The following is an 18,372-nucleotide window of genomic DNA, read 5'->3' on the forward strand; positions in this document are numbered from 1 at the left end:
TTTCTTTCTTTCTTTCTTTCTTTCTTTCTTTCTTTCTTTCTTTCTTTTCTTTCTTTTCTTTCATCAATACCCATCTTAACTGGTGTCTTTTGTGGTTTTGATTTGTATTTCCCTAATGATGACCGATGTTGAGTATCTTTACATGGGCTCATTAGCCACGTGTACATCCTCTTTGGAGAAATGTTATTTCTAGTCCTTTATGCATTGTTAAATTGGGTGTTTGGCTCTTTGCTGTTGAGTTTTAGATGGTCTCCATATGTTATGGATATTAATCTCCCATCAGACATGTGATTTTGCAAATATTTTTTTCCCATTCTGTGGGTTGCTTTAGATATTTTGAAACTTTTGTTGGTTGAGTGTATATTTTGAATTGTTACACATTTGTGGTTAAGACTCTTCATATAAACCTTCATATAAATGTTTGCAGTTATTATATGATAGTAGATTAAACTGTTATAGTTTTGGTTTCAGAGGTAAACATTTAATAATTTATATTGTGAGGTTTAATATATCAAATATTATTTATTTTGTAATTATAATTAAAATATGAAATATTTATCTTCAGCTATTTTGATCTAGTTTCTATATTTATTCCTTCATTGCTTGAAGGTTATCAAGTAGTTTAATATTAGATTTTAAGTCTTTGGCTACTCTTTGGAGCACAAATAGTGTCATTTAGAAGCTCAATATTTTCTCCATATAGTTGAAGCCAGACTCATTTTTTCTTTTCTTTCTTTTTTTTTTTTAAGATTTTATTTATTTGACAGAGAGAGACATAGTGAGAGAGGGAACACAAGCAGGGGGAGAGCGAGAGAGAGAAGCAGGCTTCCCGCTGAGCAGGGAGCCCGATGCGGGGCTCGATCCCAGGACCCTGAGACCATGACCTGAGCCAAAGGCAGACGCTTAACGACTGAGCCACCCAGGCGCCCCAGACTCATTTTTTCTTTAGTTTGACTATAAAGTGATAGAACTTACTCCCAGAGTTTATATAAATAGATGATAAGAGCATAATATAAGGCTCAGTTATTTTTAACTTGACAAGGCCTTCAGCAGAAAATAATATGTTAAGAATATATTAAGGAATCACAGTTCATAATAAAATCCACTGAGGAATTCATTAGAGCACGTTCCTTTTTCTTCATGATATATACAATTCAGTATCATGATACAAAGATAAAGTGGGAGAACTGAGAGTATTTAGCAAGTAAAAATGAGTAAATGGAAAGATAAAATGACTTATGATTGACTGAAGTGCATTTTGTTATAAAAATCATGAACTACTTCAAACTAGCTTTATAAAACTTAGATTTGGAAACTTAATGTCTTATATCTGGCATGTCATACATTTATATCTCTTCCCTATAAATGAACATGCGTTTCCATTTAATATGCTCTTCATCAATTTGTTTAATTTTTTTGCACTTTTAAGGCAGACTTTAACAACTTAATTATGTTTAGGGAAGAAAAACAAAACTAGAGCTGGCCCTGCCTGCGGCAGGAGTGGTCACAAGCTGTCATACAATTTAGGGTATACAGAAAGTCTCTCTCACAGTGTCCACTCCTCTCACTGGTGAGAATGCCTAAAATTCCACTAATCAGCCTCTCCCTGATATTAAGACTCTTCATCTTCAGTGATGCACTAGTGAAATGAATTCATCCCAGTTACAATATAAGGCTTAATTATATATATAAAGATATATACATATATATACATGTGTGTGTGTGTGTGTGTGTATAATTTAAAACATTTGGCAATGATCCTAAGAAGAAGCAACAAATAAAGAAATTTTTTTTCAAGAAAATTTATGAAAATTTGGCAAGGAATGTGAGTCTATAGTATTTGAACCAAGGTCACACCCTCCCTTGTCCCTCCCAGCTTATGAAGTGGGGATTCCACTCCAGACTGCTGCAGCCATCTGAGACCACAGGTTTCCCTTTTCCACTGCCCCGTCAGAGAGCTTTCTTCCCAGGAAGAGCAAGACTTCAGAGTTTCTCTCCTACCCCAGCTACTTGTTACCGAGGTTAAGTCCTGGGCACTGCAGTTGAGAGAGAGAGTCCTTCTGCTACCCTACCTCTACTCATGAAATAACAGATTTACTTTGAGTGGAAAATGTTGAGGATATGGGACCCTGATGGCCCTTCTCCTGGGTCATGAGAAAGTAGTTCTATGCCAGGAGATGCAAGTCAGGAGGACCTCAAGCTACCTCCACTCTACCAAGTGCTCAACCTCTAGGGTAGGGTGAGTGTCACTCAGAGAGAAACTCACCATTGTCCCCATTCCCAGCTCCAGAGCCCTGGCTCTGAGATGTTACCTGGGAGGAGAAGCCAGCCATAAAACAGATAGCTCTAACTCTATGCATAAGGGAAATGACTTCATCTGCAGAAGAGCAAGAAGAACTTCAAACTTAAAAATGCTCTGCAGAGGTAGTGGTAAAAGGCAGTTGGGAAGAGATGATGGAGAGAGTGAAGACACAACATGGATAGTAGGATGGCCCATTTGCAGGGGAGAACCAGGGAGCAGGGAAGAAGACAGCTGGGAGGAGCCTTCTTGTGGTCACAACTAATATAAAAAAATGACCTCAAAATCTATTATTTCCAAGGAGGAAAAACTTGATTGGATTAGTTCACAGAGAGATTTATACCCATCGAACATTGTTGAAAACACTAAAGAAGTTGACCTACAATTAGTAGAATTTATTTATTTATTTATTTTAAATTTTTTTAAAGATTTTATTTATTTATTTGAGAGAGAGAATGAGAGACAGATAGCAAGAAAGGGAAGAGGGTCAGAGGGAGAAGCAGACCCCCTGCTGAGCAGGGAGCCCGATGCGGGACTCGATCCCAGGACTCCGGGATCATGACCTGAGCCACCCAGGTGCCCCAATTAGTAGAATTTAACAGATGCTTGTTGTCAGGGCAAGAATGGAAAAGGGCCCTAACATATTTCCAAGATGAGCATAGGAATATCCACACTTGCACCTTCCTGCAGAGAAATGTCAGAAACTCAGTGTCAAAGAGGCTACTCCCTGTGCTCTCTTCTAGGACTTTTATGGCTTCAGGACTCATATTTAGGTCTTCAATTCATTTTGAGTTTATTTTTGTATGTGGTAAAAGGAAAGTGGTCCACTTTCATTCTTCTGTGTGTTGCTGTCAAGTGTCCCCAACACCATTTGATGAAGACACTGTCTTTTTCCCATTGGGATATTCTTTCTAATTCTTTCTAATTGTCAAAGACTAATTGATCATATAGTTGTGGGTTCATTTCTGGGTTTTGTATTATTTTCTTTTAAGGATTTTATTTATTTATTTGACAGAGAGAGTCAACGAGAGAGGGAACACAAGCAGGGGGAGTGGGAGAGGGAGAAGCAGGCTTCCCGCTGAGCAGGGAGCCCGATAAGGGATCATGACCTGAGCTGAGGGCAGACGCTTAAAGACTGAGCCACCCATGCACCCCATGGGTTTTGTATTCTGTTCTATTAATCTATGTGTCTATTTTTGTGCCAGTACTATATTGTTTTGACCACTAGAGCTTTGTAGTATAATTTGAAGTACAGAATTGTGATGCCTACACCCTTTCTTTTTCAAGGTTGCTTTGACTATTCAGGGTCTTTCATGGTTCCATACAAATTTTAGGATGGTTTGTTCTAGTTCTGTGAAAAATGCTGTTAAAATTTCTTTTTTTTTTGACATGTTCCTGATCTTAAGGGAAAGGCTCTCAGCTTTTCCCCATTGAAAGATAATATTCGCTGTGGGTTTTTCATAGATGGATTTTATGAACTTGAGGAATGTTCCCTCTATCCCTCTACTCTGAATAGGAGTTTTGATCAGGAAAGGATGTTGTTTTTTGTCAAATGCTTTTTCTGCATCAATTGAGAGGACCATATGGTTCTTCTCGCTCCTGTTATTAATGTGTTCTATCACATTGATTGATTTGTGAATGTTGAACCACCTTTGCATCCCAGGGATAAATCCCAACTAGGTTGTGGTGGATGATCCTTTTAATGTATTGTTGGATCCTATTAGCTAGGATTTTGTTGTGGATTTTGGAATCCATATTCATCAGGGATATTGGTCTGAAATTCTCCTTTTTGATGGGATCTTTGCCTGTTTGGGGATCAAGGTAATGCTGGCTTCATAGAATGAGTCTGGAAGCTTTCCTTCTGTTTCTGTTTTTTGAAACAACTTCAAGAGAATAGGTATTATTTCTTCTTTGAATGTTTGGTAGAATTCCCCAGGGAATCCATCAGGCCCTGGACTCTTGTTTTTTGGGAGGTTTTTGATCACTGCTTCAATCTCGTTATTTGTTATTGCCCTATTCAGGTTGTCAATTTCTTCCTGTTTCAGTCTTGGCAGTTTATAGGTTTCCCGGAAGGCATCCATTTCTTCCACATTGCTCAGTTTATTGGCATATAGTTGTTGATAATAATTTCTAATAATTGTTTCTATTTCCTTGGTGTTAGTCATGATCTCTCCTTTTTCATTCATAATTTTATTAATTTGGGTCCTTTCTCTTTTCTTTTGGATAGGTCTAGCCAGTGGTTTATCAATCTTATTAATTATTTCAAAGAACCGGCTTCTAGTTTTGTTGATCTGATCTGTTTTTCTGGTTTCTAATTCATTGATCTCTGCTCTAATCTTAATTATTTCTCTTCTAATGCGTGGCTTAGGCAATGTTTATTGCTTTTTCTCTAGTTCTTTAAGGCATAGAGTTAGTTGGTGAATTCAGGATTTTTCTATTTTTTTGAGTAAGGCTTGGATGGCTATGTATTTCTCCCTTATGACTGCCTTTGCAGTATCCCATAGGTTTTGGGCTGATGTGTTTTTGTTCTCATTGATTTCCATGAATTGTTTAAGTTCTTCTTTTATTTCCTGGTTGACTCAAACATTCTTGAGCAGAGTGGTCTTTAGCTTCCAAGTGTTTGAATTTCTTCCAAATTTTTTCTTGTGATTGAGTTCCAGTTTTAAGGCATTATGGTCAGAATATGCAGGGAATAATCTCAATCTTTTGGTATCAGTTGAGACCTAATTTGTGACCCAGTATGTGGTCTATTCTGAAGAAAGTTCCATGTGCACTCGAGAAGAATGAGTATTCTGTTGTTTTAGGGTGGAATGTTCTGTATATATCTATGATGTCCATCTGGTCCAGTGTGTCATTTAAAGCTCTTGTTTCTTTGTTGATTTTCTGCTTAGATAATCTGTCTATTGCTGAGAGTGGAGTATTGAGGTCTCCTACAATTAACATATTGTTATCAATATGACTCTTTATTTTGGTTAACTGTTGGCTTAGGTAGGTGGCTGCTCCCATGTTGGGGGCATAGATATTTATAATTGTTAGATCTTCTTGTTGGATAGACATTTTAAGAATGATATAGTGTCCTTCTGGTTCTCTAACTACAGTTTTTAGTTTAAAATCCAATTTGTCTGATATAAGAATTGCTACCCCAGCTTTCTTTTGAGGTCTCCTGGCATGGAAGATGGATCTCCATCCCTTCACTTTCAGTCTGGATATATCTTTAGGTTCATAATGAGTCACTTCTAGACAGCATATGGATGGGTCCTGTTTTTTTATCCAATCTGCAACCCTGTGCTGTTTTATGGGAGCATTTAGGCCGTTCATGTTGAAAGTGATTATTGAAAGATATGAATATATTGTCATCATGTTGCTTGTGAAGACCTTGTTTTTATAGATTGTCCCTGTAAATTACTGTTGTATATCACTCTTAGGGTCCTTCTCCTTTTATAGAACCCCCCTTAATATTTCTTGCAGGAATTTCTTGCTGTTGATATTTTGATAGGGATTCCATTAAATGTGTAGATTGCTTTGGTTAGTATAAACATTTTAACAATATTTGTTCTTCCAATCCATGAGCATAAAATATCTTTCCATTTCTTTGTGTCGTCTTGAATTTCTTTCACCAGCGTTTTATAATTTTCAGAGTACAAGTCTTTCACCTCTTTGGTTAGGTTTATTCCTAGGTATCTTATTATTTTGATATGTATGTAACTGGGATTGATTCCTTAATTTCAATTTCCACTGTGTCATTATTAGTGTATAGAAATGTAACCGATTTCTGTACCTTGATTTTGTATCCTGTGACTTTACAGAATTCGTGTATCAGTTTTAGCAAGTTTTTGGTGAAGTCTTTCAGATTTTCTACATAGAGTATCATGTCATTGGCAAATAGTGAAGGTTTACTTCTTTATTGTCAACTTGGATGCCTTTTATTGTATGATTGCTGTGGCTAAGACTTCCAATACTATGTTAAATAACAGCGATGAGAGTGGACATCCCTGTCTTGTTCCTGACTGTAGAGGAAAAGCTATCAGTTTTTCCCCATTAAGGATGACGTTAGATATATATATATTTTTTTTGTATATGGGTTTTATTATGTTGAGGTATGTTCTCTCTAAACCTTGTTTGTTGAGGGTTTTTTTGTCATGAATAGATGTTGTATATTGTTAAATGCTTTTCTGCATCTATTGAAATGATCATATGGTTCTTTTTTTTTTAAAGATTTTATTTATTTATTTGACCAAGAGAGACACAGCGAGAGAGGGAACACAAGCAGGGGGAGTGGAGAGGAGAAGCAGGCTTCCCGCTGAGCAGAAAGCCTGATGCAGGGCTCGATCCCAGGACCCTGGGATCATGACCTGAGCCGAGGGCAGACAATGACTGAGCCACCCAGGTGCCCTGATCATTTTGTATCACATGGTTCTTAATCTTTCTTTTTTAATGTGGTGTATCATGTGGATTGATTTGTGGATATTGAACTACTCTTGCAACCCAGGAGTAAATCCCAATTTACCATGGAGAATGAGTTTTTAATGTATTCTTGGATCCATTTTGCTAGTATTTATTGAGAATTTTTGCATCTATGTTCATCAGGGATATTGGCCTGTAGTTCACTTCTTTAGTGGAGTGTTTATCTGGTTTTGGTATCAGGATAATTCTGGCTTTGTAGAATGAATTTGGAAGTTTTCATTCCTTTTCTATTTGTTGGAATAGTTTGAGAAGAATAAGCATTAAACCTTCTTTAAATATTTGGTAGAATTCCCCTGTGATGAGAGACGATGGACTCTGAAAAACAAACTGAGGGTTCTAGAGGGGAGGGGAGTGGGAGGATGGATTAGCCTGGTGATGGGTATTAAAGAGGGCACATTCTGCATGGAGCACTGGGTGTTATGCACAAACAATGAATCATGGAACACTACATCAAAAACTAATGATGTAATGTATGGTGATTAACATAACAATTAAAAAAAAAGAATTCCCCTGTGAAACCATCTAGCCCCGGGCTTTTCTTTGTTGGGAATTTTTGACATATTCATTGCTGGTAATTTGTCTGTTCAAATTTTCTGTTTGTTCCTGATTCAATTTTGGTAGCTTATATATTTCTAGGAATTTATCCATTTCTTCCAGGTTGTCCAAATTTTGGCATATAGTTTTTAATAATATTCTCTTAAAATTGTTTGCATTTCTGTGGTGTTGGTTGATATTTCTCCTCTCTCTTTTGTGATTTTACTTATTTGGGTTCTTTCTCTTTTTTTCTTGGCAAGTCTGGCTAGAGGTTTATCAGTTTCATTGATTTGTTTTTTTAAAGAACCAGTTCCTTGTTTCATTGACTTGTCCTCATTTTTATTTCACTTTCTATATCATTTATTTTTGCTCTAATTTTTATTTCCTTCCTTTCGCTGGCTTTAGGCTTCATTTGTTCTTTTTCTAGTTCCTTTAGGTGCTAGGTTAGGTTTTTTATTTAAAAAAATTCTTGCTTCTTGTGGTAGGCCTGTGTTGCTTTGTAATTCCCTCTTAGAACTACTTTTGCTGCATCTCAAAGGTTTTGGACCATTGTGTTTACATTTTTATTTGTTTCCATACAATTTTAAATTTCTTCTTTCATTTCCTGATTGACCCATTCATTGTTCAGTAGTGTGTTGTTTAACCTCCAGGTATTTGTGGTCTTTCCAATTTTTTCTTGTTGTTAATTTCTAGTTTCATAACATTGTAGTCAGAAAAGGTGCATGGTATGATTTCAATCTTTTTGCATTTGTTGAGACCTCTATTGTGACCTGATATGTGATATATTCTGGAGAACGTTCCAAGTGCAGTTGAAAAGAATGTGTATTCTGCTGTTTTAGGATAGAATATTCTGAATATGTCTGTCAAGTCCATCAGTTCCACTGTGTCATTCAGAGCTATCACTTCCTTGTTTATTTTCTATTTAGATGATCTGTCCATTCCTGTAAATGAGGTGTTAAAGTCCCCTATTATTGTATTTTTATCAGTGAGTTCCTTTATGTTTGTTATTAATTGTCCTATACATTTGGGTGCTCCCATGTTGGGTGCATAAATATTTACAATTGTTAGGTCTTCTTGTTGGATTGTCCCCTTTATGATTATATAATGCCCTTCTTTGTCTCTTTTTACAGTCTTTGTTTTAAATTCTAATTGCCTGATATAAGTATTGCTACTCCAGCTTTATTTTGACATTCATTTGCATGATGTTTCTTTATCCCCTCACTTTCAATCTGCAGGTGTCTTTAGGTCTCAAATGAATTTGTAGGCAGCATATAGTTGGGTCTTGTATTTTTATCCATTTTGACCACCTGTGTCTTTTAATTGGAGCCTTTAGTCCATATACATTCCAAGTAATTTTTCATAGACATATATTTATTGACATTTTATTACTTGTTTTGTCATTGTTTGTGGAGATTTTCTCTGATCCTTTCCTGTCTTTGTCATTTTTGGTCTCTCCTTTGCACTCACAGAGTCCCCTTTAATATTTCTTGTTTGGTGGTTTAGTGATTATGAACTCTTTTAGTTTTGTTTGTTTGTTTGTTTTTGTCTAGGAAACTTTTTATCTTTCCCTCTATTCTGAATGTTAGCTTTGCTGGATAGATTATTCTTGGCTATAGATCTTTCCTATTCAGCACCTTGAATATATCATGCCACTCTCTTCTGGCTTGCCAAGTTTCTGTTGAAAAATCTCCAGCTAGTCTTGTTAGCTTTCCCTTGTAAGTTAAGGACTTTTGTCTTGCTGCTTTTAAGATTTTTTTTTCTTTATCACTATATTTTGCAAATTTAATTACAATATGTGTTGTTGCCCTGATTTTTGTTGTGTGTGTGTGTGTGTGTGTGTGTGTGTTTTAATTTGATGTGAGTTCTCTGTGCCTCCTGGATCTGGTTGTCTGCAGATTAGGGAAGTTTTCAGCTTATTTCCTTGGATAAATTTTCTGTCCCCTTTTCTCTGTCTTCTTCTGGGACTCCTATAATATGAATTTTATTACATTTGATAGAATCACTGAATTCCATAAGTTTATTCTCATGTTGCATAAGCCTTCTTTATTTTGTTCAGCTTCATTTTTTTTCCCATTATTTGTCATCTAGGTCATTAATTCATTCCTCTGCTCCTTTCAGTTTGCTCTTCATTGCATCAAGCCTGTTTCCAATCTCACTTATTGCACTGGGAAAGAGTTTTTTTAACAAATGATTCTAGGACAACTTGTTAGACACATGTAAATGAAGGACATTGGAATTTTACCTCCCATTATAAACACAAGTTAAATATAAATGTGCTAAGAGTCTAAATGTAGAAGCTAAAAATATAAAACATTTAGAAGAAAAGTTTTTTAGAAAGCTTTAGAAGAAAATATATCCATTCCTGTAAAAGAATTACCAAATTCTTGAGGGTAATTCTTCATGACTTTGGATTTCTCAAAGAATTCATAGATATGACACCAAAATTTTTTTTTCTTATGTTAATCCCCATACATTACATCATTAGTTTTAGATGTAGTGTTCCATGATTCATTGTTTGTGCATAACACCCAGTGCTCCATACAGAATGTGCCCTCCTCAATACCCATCACCAGGCTAACCCATCCTCCTACGCCCCTCCCCTCCAGAACCCTCAGTTTGTTTTTCAGAGTCCATCGTCTCTCATGGTTCATCTATCCCTCCGATTTCCCCCCCTTCATCCTTCCCCTCCTGCTACCTTCTTCTTCTTCTTTTTTTTTTCCAAAATTTTGAATAACTAAAGAAAAAATAAATAAATTGGACTTCATTAAAGGTAATAGTCTTATGCTTCAAATGACACCTTCAAGAAAGTGAAAAGAGAAAACATACAATGGAAGAAAAGATTTAAAAATCATATATCTTACAAGGGTCTTGCTTCTAGAATATAGAAAGAACTCTTAGAAGTCAATAATGAAAAGATAACCCAATTTAAGAAATAAGTAAAATGCCTGAATAGATATTTTTCCAAAGAATATATGCAAATGATGAATAAGCACATGAGAAGATGCTATACATCATTAGTTATCAGAGAAATTCAAATTAAACCCACAATAAAATACCATTTCATATACACTAGGATGACTACAATAAAAAAATTAAGCAGTAAGTGTTGGTAAAGATTTGGGGGAATCAGAATACTCATGCACTGCTGGTGTATGTAAAATAGTTCAGCTACTTTGGAAAACTGGTAATTTCTCAAACAATTAAACATAATTACTAAATAACCCAGAAAATCCACTTCTAGGTATGTACCCATGAGAAATAATATATGTCCACATAAAAATGTACACATGAATGTTTATAGCAGCATTATTTTTAATAACTGCACAGTGGAAACAATGTAATTTTCAATCTGAGCAAGTGGATAAGCCATGTAGTATATCTGCACAAAAAAAATGTTATTTTCCTATCAAAATGAAATAGTGATACATGCTACAATGTGAATGAAACCTTGAGAAGCTAATCGAAAGAGACCTCTTGCTATATGAATCCATTCAAACAAAATGTACAGAATACAGATATCTATAGAGACAGAATGTAGATTAGTGGTTGTTTAGGGTTGCAGTGGGATGGGGGTAGGAAAGCAATAGCTAAAGAGTATAGTGTTTCTTTTTGATGTGATAAAAATCTAAAGTTGACTGTGGAGATGGTTTCAAATATCTGTGAATATATTAAATCCATTGAATTATGTACTTTAAGTGGGTGAATTATATGATATGTGAATTGCATCTCAAAAGCTGTTTATAAAAAGCAATTCATACAAGCAAATATTCACTCATAAAATTTTAAAACTCAGCAAAAATAAATAATCTGGGAATGGAAACTAGATGGATATTTGGGTAAGAAGGAGTACCAATAACTAAGAGTATTAAAGGTAATATTTAGAAAGTACACTTAAAGGAAAAAACATTCCAGGAAAGGATTTTAGGAAAAGGTCATTTTTCTCTAAGAAGTCTAGGCAAGTGGCATTACATTGACAACCACTTGACAATCTACAGCGTCTTATACAAGTATTAGTGTTTCTAAGAAACCTCAAATAAGGAAATCAGAATTTTCCAGAGTCAAAACATTTCAACCAAACCTTCCTTGTGATGGGCCAAAGATGGCCACAAATATTTTACTACTTCTCTCACTAAGAAGTAGAATCTAATTCCCCTGTCTTAGTTTAGGTTGTCCTTAGTGACAAGCTTGATTAATGCAATGTCACAGAATGATAGAATCTGGGGCTATCTCACAAGAAAGTTTATAACTCCCACCCTTAAAATAACATTCCAGGGAGCCCTGAGATGTAAGTCCAATAGGTCCATGCCAAAGAGGCCACATGTAGGTATTCAAGTAGATAGTCCCTATTGAACACAACGTTCAGGCTCTCCAAGCTAGGTTGTCAGGCATATGAATGAAGCTGCTTGGGGGTTGCACACTATCCCATCTGATAGCTTCAAATTATTGAGTGACTTCAGATGACAAGACATGGAGCAGAGGAATCAGCCTATTGAACCCTACCCAAATACCTCACCCATGAAATCATAAATATAACAAAATGATCGTTTTCAGTCACTACAATTTGCTGTACTTTTTCTCAGAAAATACATAACAAAAGACCTCTTTCTCTTCCATCCCAATGAAACCTACTAGCCTTCCCTCAAATATTAGTGATCCACAAAACAAAGTTTGGGAAGCAGTAAACTTTGGAAATGTTTTCTGACTCTTTCATTTTTTTTTCAGCTTCTAGCATATCAGTATATTATTTCCAGTTATGCTTTATAATATTGAATACAAAAATAGAATTTTTAAAATATTCATACTTTTTTCCTAATAGTTTAAAATGTTAGCAAGATCTAATAAACAATGCTATATTTTGAGGGTTTTTCCTTTATTTTCACCTCAAGCAATCTGTTGAACAATAAAATGGCTACTAAACAAGTACCTGGATAAGAACAGTGAGAGACCAGCATAATAAATATGGTCAAAATACAGGCATTTTCATGTATTTCACTTAAATTTAAAATGAATATCAATACCTGAATATGAAGGTTGAAATCTCCTTCTACTTAATTACTTCCAAAAAATCTGTCTAGAGGAACAATCAATTAACAATTCCATCTTCAAAAGTTACTTAAATATAAATGCAACAATTAGAAAATACATGTGAAATAACATTGCTTCTATGGAAAAACCCAGAAAGAACAAAAGGCAATCATAATACAGTTAAATTTTCATAATGACTTTTTGGGAAGCCAAATTGCATCTGCCTTAATTTAATTTTTTAATTAAATATGACTTTTGTTGGTATTTTCTTATTACAAAATAGCACTTTTGTATTGATAAATAGAATGTAAAAGTAAAATAAGGAAACATAAAAAAGTGAATGACACAATCTCAATATTGGGAGAAAGCTAATGTTAACCTGTTCTATATATCTTACTTTTTTTTTTTTTCTGCACAGTATTTATTACATGGGGTTATACTGAACATCCTGTTTCAAGATTGCATATTTTAGGGGTACCTGGGTGGCTCAGTCATTAAGCTTCTGGCTTCAGCCCAGGTCATAATCCCAGGGTCCTGGGATCCAGCCCCACATCAGGCTCCCTCCCACTGCCCCTGCTTGTGTTCCTGTTCTAACTCTCTCTGTCAAATAAATAATAAATAAAATCTTTAAAAAAAAAAGACTGTATATTTTAGTTAGCTCTGAATTTCAGGTCATAGCAACAGCTATTAATAGAAACATTATTTTTTAAGAGCAAATCATATATTACAATGCTCTAGCTTGATCTATATTTTAATTATTATCAGTGCACATTCAGGTTTTTTCTGAATATTTGCTATTGTTAAAGTATTGCATTGAGCAATTTTGAGCATTTTGAGTATGGATATTTGCTTTTTTTTGTGAACGTATATATTAACTTATTCATAGAACTTTTCTATACAAAAGATAGGTATATTCTGATATGTAGAAAATAAACTTTTATAGTCAATATTTCTATACTTGTTTTACTTTTAGTTATCAGAAAAGTTTCTTTTTACCTCCAGAATTACATAATAATGTGTGAATTTTATATTAATATTATAGCTTTGATTTTTATCAATTTTTTTTATTATGGTAGAATATACATCATAAAATTAACCATCTTAACCATTGTTAAGTGTACAGTTCAATGACATTAAGTGTACTTACATTTTTGTGCAACTGTTGGGTTTGTCCAGCAAACCCTGAGGTGGCGAATGAAATGATGACTCCAGACACATTAGTAGGAGGAAGGAGAGGGCCTAGGGACCAGATGCTCTAGTGGCGAAATGTCCTGAGCCAGACTCTGCCTCCACCTTTATTGTGAATGTTATCAATACAACAAGGGAATGAGAAAAACAAGAAGGAATGGGAAGCTGTAATAATCAAGACAGTGGCGTAGGAATTATCTTGTGAAAAGAACAAGCTGTGCCCATGAAAGGCATGCAGATAGGGAGTGCATGGAGAGCGTGACCTAAGTTTCTCCTAAGTCAAGCATTTACTCCCTGGATGAGTGCATTGAGCCACAAGGAGGATCTGGCTGTTTTCAGCCCAGAAATCTTAAAGGGGGCTCAGTTTTCTGGACACTCCTTCTTTGCTTTTCAACTAGTTTCATCCAGGGAGGCATATGTTTATTAAATCTTATTAAATCTTATCTAGCCAGGCACTATGAATTCCCACATGCAATCATCACCACTATCCATCTCCAGTACATTTTTTTCATCTTGCAAACCTAAAACTCTATATCCATTAAATAATAGCTCTCCATTCCTCCTTTTCCTCAAACTCTGGCAATCATTAGTCTACTTTCTATCTTTGATTTTGAATTCTCTAGGTAATTCCTATAAGTGGAATCACATAATATTTGTCTTTCTGTGACTGGCTTATTTCAATTAGAATATAATCTTCACAGGTCATTCATATTATAGTGTCAAAACTCCTTCCCTCGTATGGCTGAATTAAACTTCCATTGTCTGTATATATCACATTTTTCTTATCCATTAATCTGTCAGTGGGTACTGGGTTGCCTCTATGTTTTAGCTATTGTAAGTAATGCTGCTGTAACATGGTTTTGCCAATATCTCTTGGAAACAATGCAATCAGTTCTTTAGGGTATATATCCAGAACTCAAATTGCTGGACTGTATTTTTTCAGGAGCCACCATTTTGTTTTCCACAGTGGCTGCACCATTTGACATTCCTAACAATAGTATTCAAGTGTTCCAATTTCTCTACACTTTCACCAACAGTTGTTATTTTTTTGGGTTTGATTGACGGATTGGTTGATAGTAGCTATCTTAATGAATATGAAGTGGTACCTTGATGTGGCTTTAATTTCCATTCCCTGATGGTTATTGGTGTTGAGCTTGTTTTCTTGTGCTCATTGACCATTCACATATATTCTTTGGAAAATGTCAAGTACTTTGCCCATCTTTGAATCAGGTTGTTTTTGTTGTTTTTGAATATAAGGAGTTGTCTATGTATTCTGGATATCAGAATATATAATTTGCAAATATTTTCTCACATTCTGTAAATTTCATTCTGGTGAAAGTGTCCTTTGATGTGTTTTTTTAACTAAAATTTTCATAAAGTCTAATTTGTCTATTTTTAATTTGTTGCCAGTGCTTTTGGGGGCTATATCCAATAAATCACTGTCAAATTCAATGTCATGAAGCTTTTTCCCTATGCTTTCTTCTCTGGGTTTTATAGTTTTACTTGCTATGTTTATGTCTTTAAATCTTTTCAAGTTAATTTTTGTATGCAGTGTTAGGTAAAAGTCCAACTTCATTCTTTTGCATGTGGATGTGAAGTTTTCCTGCCATCACATGTTGGAAAACTGACTTGTTCCTACTGAATGTCTTGACATCCTTGTCAAGAATCATTTGACCATATTTATAGTGATTTCTTTCTATTCTCTTCTAATGGTTTATATGTCTGTCTTTGTGCCAATACCACATTGCTCATTGTTCTGATTACTATAGCTTTGTATTAAGTTTTGAAATCAAGAAGTGTGAGCTCTCCAATTTTGTTCTCCTTTTTAACAAGATTTTTTTGGCTAATTAGGGTCCTTAGAGACTCCATATCAATTTAAGGATGGATTTTTTTTTTTTTTCCTGCAAAGTCATTGCTAGGATTTTAATGGGAACTGCGTTGAATATCTAGAACAATTTGGGTGGTATGGATATCTTAACAGTATTGAGTCTTCCAATCTGTGACCATGGATTTCTTTCCATTTGTTTGTGTCTTCTTTAATTTCTTTCAAGAATATTTTGTAATTTTCATTGTACAATACTTACACCTCCTGGTAAAATTAATTCCTAAGATTTTTTACTGCTATTCTAAATGGAGTTGTTTTCTTAATTTTTTTTTTTCATATTGTTTATTGTTAGTGTGTAGAAATACAACTGATTTCTGTGGTTTGATTGAATTTTGCTACTTTGGTGTATTTGTTTATTAGTTCTAATGGGTTTTTTTGTGTGCATGTGGAATCTTTAGATTTTTCTGCATTTAATATTATGCCATCTGTGAACAGAGATAATTTTATTTCTTCCTTTCCAATTTGGACTCTTTTATTTTTTTTCTGCCTAATTGCTATGGTTAGGACATCCCTTGCTTTATTCAATGTAAGTGGTAAAAGCAAGCATCCTTGATTTGTTCCTGATCTTAGAGGAAAAGCTTTCAGTCTTTTACTGATTGTTTATTGTTTGTTTCTTTTGTTTTGTTTGGTTTTTTGCAATGGCCTCTTATTATGTTGAGGAAGTTTCCTTCTATTCTTTAATGATCATTTTCATTATAGAAGAGTCTTGAATTTTGTCAAATGCTTATTCGGCACCAGTTGAGTTGATCATATTTTTTCTTTGCTCTGTTAATGGGGTATATTACATTGATCGATTTTTCATATGTTGAATAATCCTTGAATTCCAGAAACAAATCCCATTTGGTTATGGTGTGTAATCCTTTTAATATGCCACTGAATTCTGTTTGCTATTATTTTGCTGAGGAGTTTTTCATCCATATTCATAAGGGATATTGGTTTGTAGTTTGTTTCTTTTTTTCTTGTACTATCTTTGTCTAGTTTTGATACTGGGGTAATATCAGCCTCATGGAATGAGTTTGATGTGTTTCCTTCTTTTCAATTTTTTGAGAGCAAAAAAGAGAGAAGTATTAGTGTTAGTTCAACAAATTGGATATAGAAGGAATATACCTCAACATATTAAAGTCCATATGCAAAAAACACAGCTAACGTTATATTCAATGGTAAAAGTTTGAAAACTTATTCTCTAAGATCAGAAACAGACAAGGGTGCTCCCTCTCACTGATACTATTCAATGTATTACTGGCAATCAGACAAGAAAAAAAAAAAAGACTTCCAAATCAGAAAGGAAGAAGTAAAATTATCTCTGTTTGCAGATAATATAATTTTCTATGTGAAAACCTTAAAGATTTAGACAAAAATAGTTGGAACTATTTAGTGAATTCAGGAAAGTTACAAGATATATAATCAACATACAAAAATCAGTTGTCACATAACAGGTTTTTTTTTTTTAAAGATTTGACAGAGAGATAAAGAGAGAGGCAAGTAGGCAGAGTGGCAGGCAGAGGGAAGGGGAGAAGCAAGCTCTCCGCTGAGCAGGGAGCTGGACGGACTTGGGGCTCGATCCCAGGACCCCAGGATCATGACCCAAGCCAAAGGCAGCCACTTAACTGACTGAGCCACCCAGGTGTTATGTGGGGCACATAACAGTTTTTTTTTAATATATTAACAAAAACTACCTGAAAAACAATTAAAGAAAATTATTCCTTTTAGAATATAATTAAAACAATAAAATACTTAGGAATAAATTTAACTAAGGTGGTGAAAGATCTGTGCACTGAAAATTATAAGACTTTGATTAAAGAAATTGAAGAAAACACAAATAAATGGAAAGATATTCTGTACTCATGAATCAGAAGAATTAATATTGTTAAAATGTGCATACTACTTACAGCCACCTATAGATTCAGTGCAATTCCCATCAAAATCCCAATGGTATTTTTCAAGAAATAAAAAAAAATCTCAAAATATATATGGAGACACAAAAGAGCCTGAACAGCGAAAGCTATACTGAGAAAGAGGAACAAAACTGAAGGCATCCATACTTTGCTGATTTCAAACTATATTACAAAGGTATAATAATTAAAACAGTATGCCGAATAAAAATAGACATGTAGAACAATTGAATAGAATTGAGAGCTCACAAATAAACCTTCTCATATATGACCAACCAATACTTGACAAGAGAGACAAGAACACTCAGTGGAGAAAGAATAGTTTCCTCAATAAATAGTGTTGAGAAAACTAGATATTCACATGCAAAAGGAGGAGATTGGACCTATCTTACATCACTCACAAACATGAACTGGAAGTGAGTTAAGGACTTAAATGTAAGATCAGAAACCACAAAACTCCTAGAAGAAAGCAGGGGGAAACTTCTTTACATTGGCCTTGTCAACAATTTTCTTTTTTTGGATATGACACCAAAAGTACAATCAACAAAAGTAAAAATAAATAAGTGCATCTACATGAAACTTAAAACCTCCTGCCCAGCAAAAGAAACAATCAGTAAAATGAAAGACAAACATACAGAATAAGAGAAAGTATTTGCAGTCCCACCTCCTTGATAAGGAGTAAATATCCAAAATATATAAGACTCATACAACTCATGGCAATAAAACAAATAACCCAGTGAAAAAGTGGAAAAACCTGGATAGTTGTTTTTTTTTTTTTTTCCAAAGAAGACATACAAATGGCCAAAAAGTAAATGAAAATTAGTGACATCAACATCACTAATCATCAGGAGAATTCAAAACAAAACCAAAATAAGATATTACCTCACACATGTTAGAGTGGGTATAATCAAGAAGACAAAAGATGACAACTATTGGCAAGGATGTGGAGAAAAGGGAACACTTGTGCACTGTTGGTGGGAATGTTAAGTTGGTTCAGCCCCTATGGAGAACAGTGTGAAAGTTCCTTGAACAATTAAAAATAGAACTACAATATAATTCAGCATTCTTACTTCTGGGTAAAAGAA

Source organism: Mirounga leonina, unplaced genomic scaffold (genome assembly GCF_011800145.1).
Source record: "Mirounga leonina isolate KUSES-001 unplaced genomic scaffold, KU_Mleo_1.0 Mir_199, whole genome shotgun sequence".
Taxonomy (NCBI): domain Eukaryota; kingdom Metazoa; phylum Chordata; class Mammalia; order Carnivora; family Phocidae; genus Mirounga; species Mirounga leonina.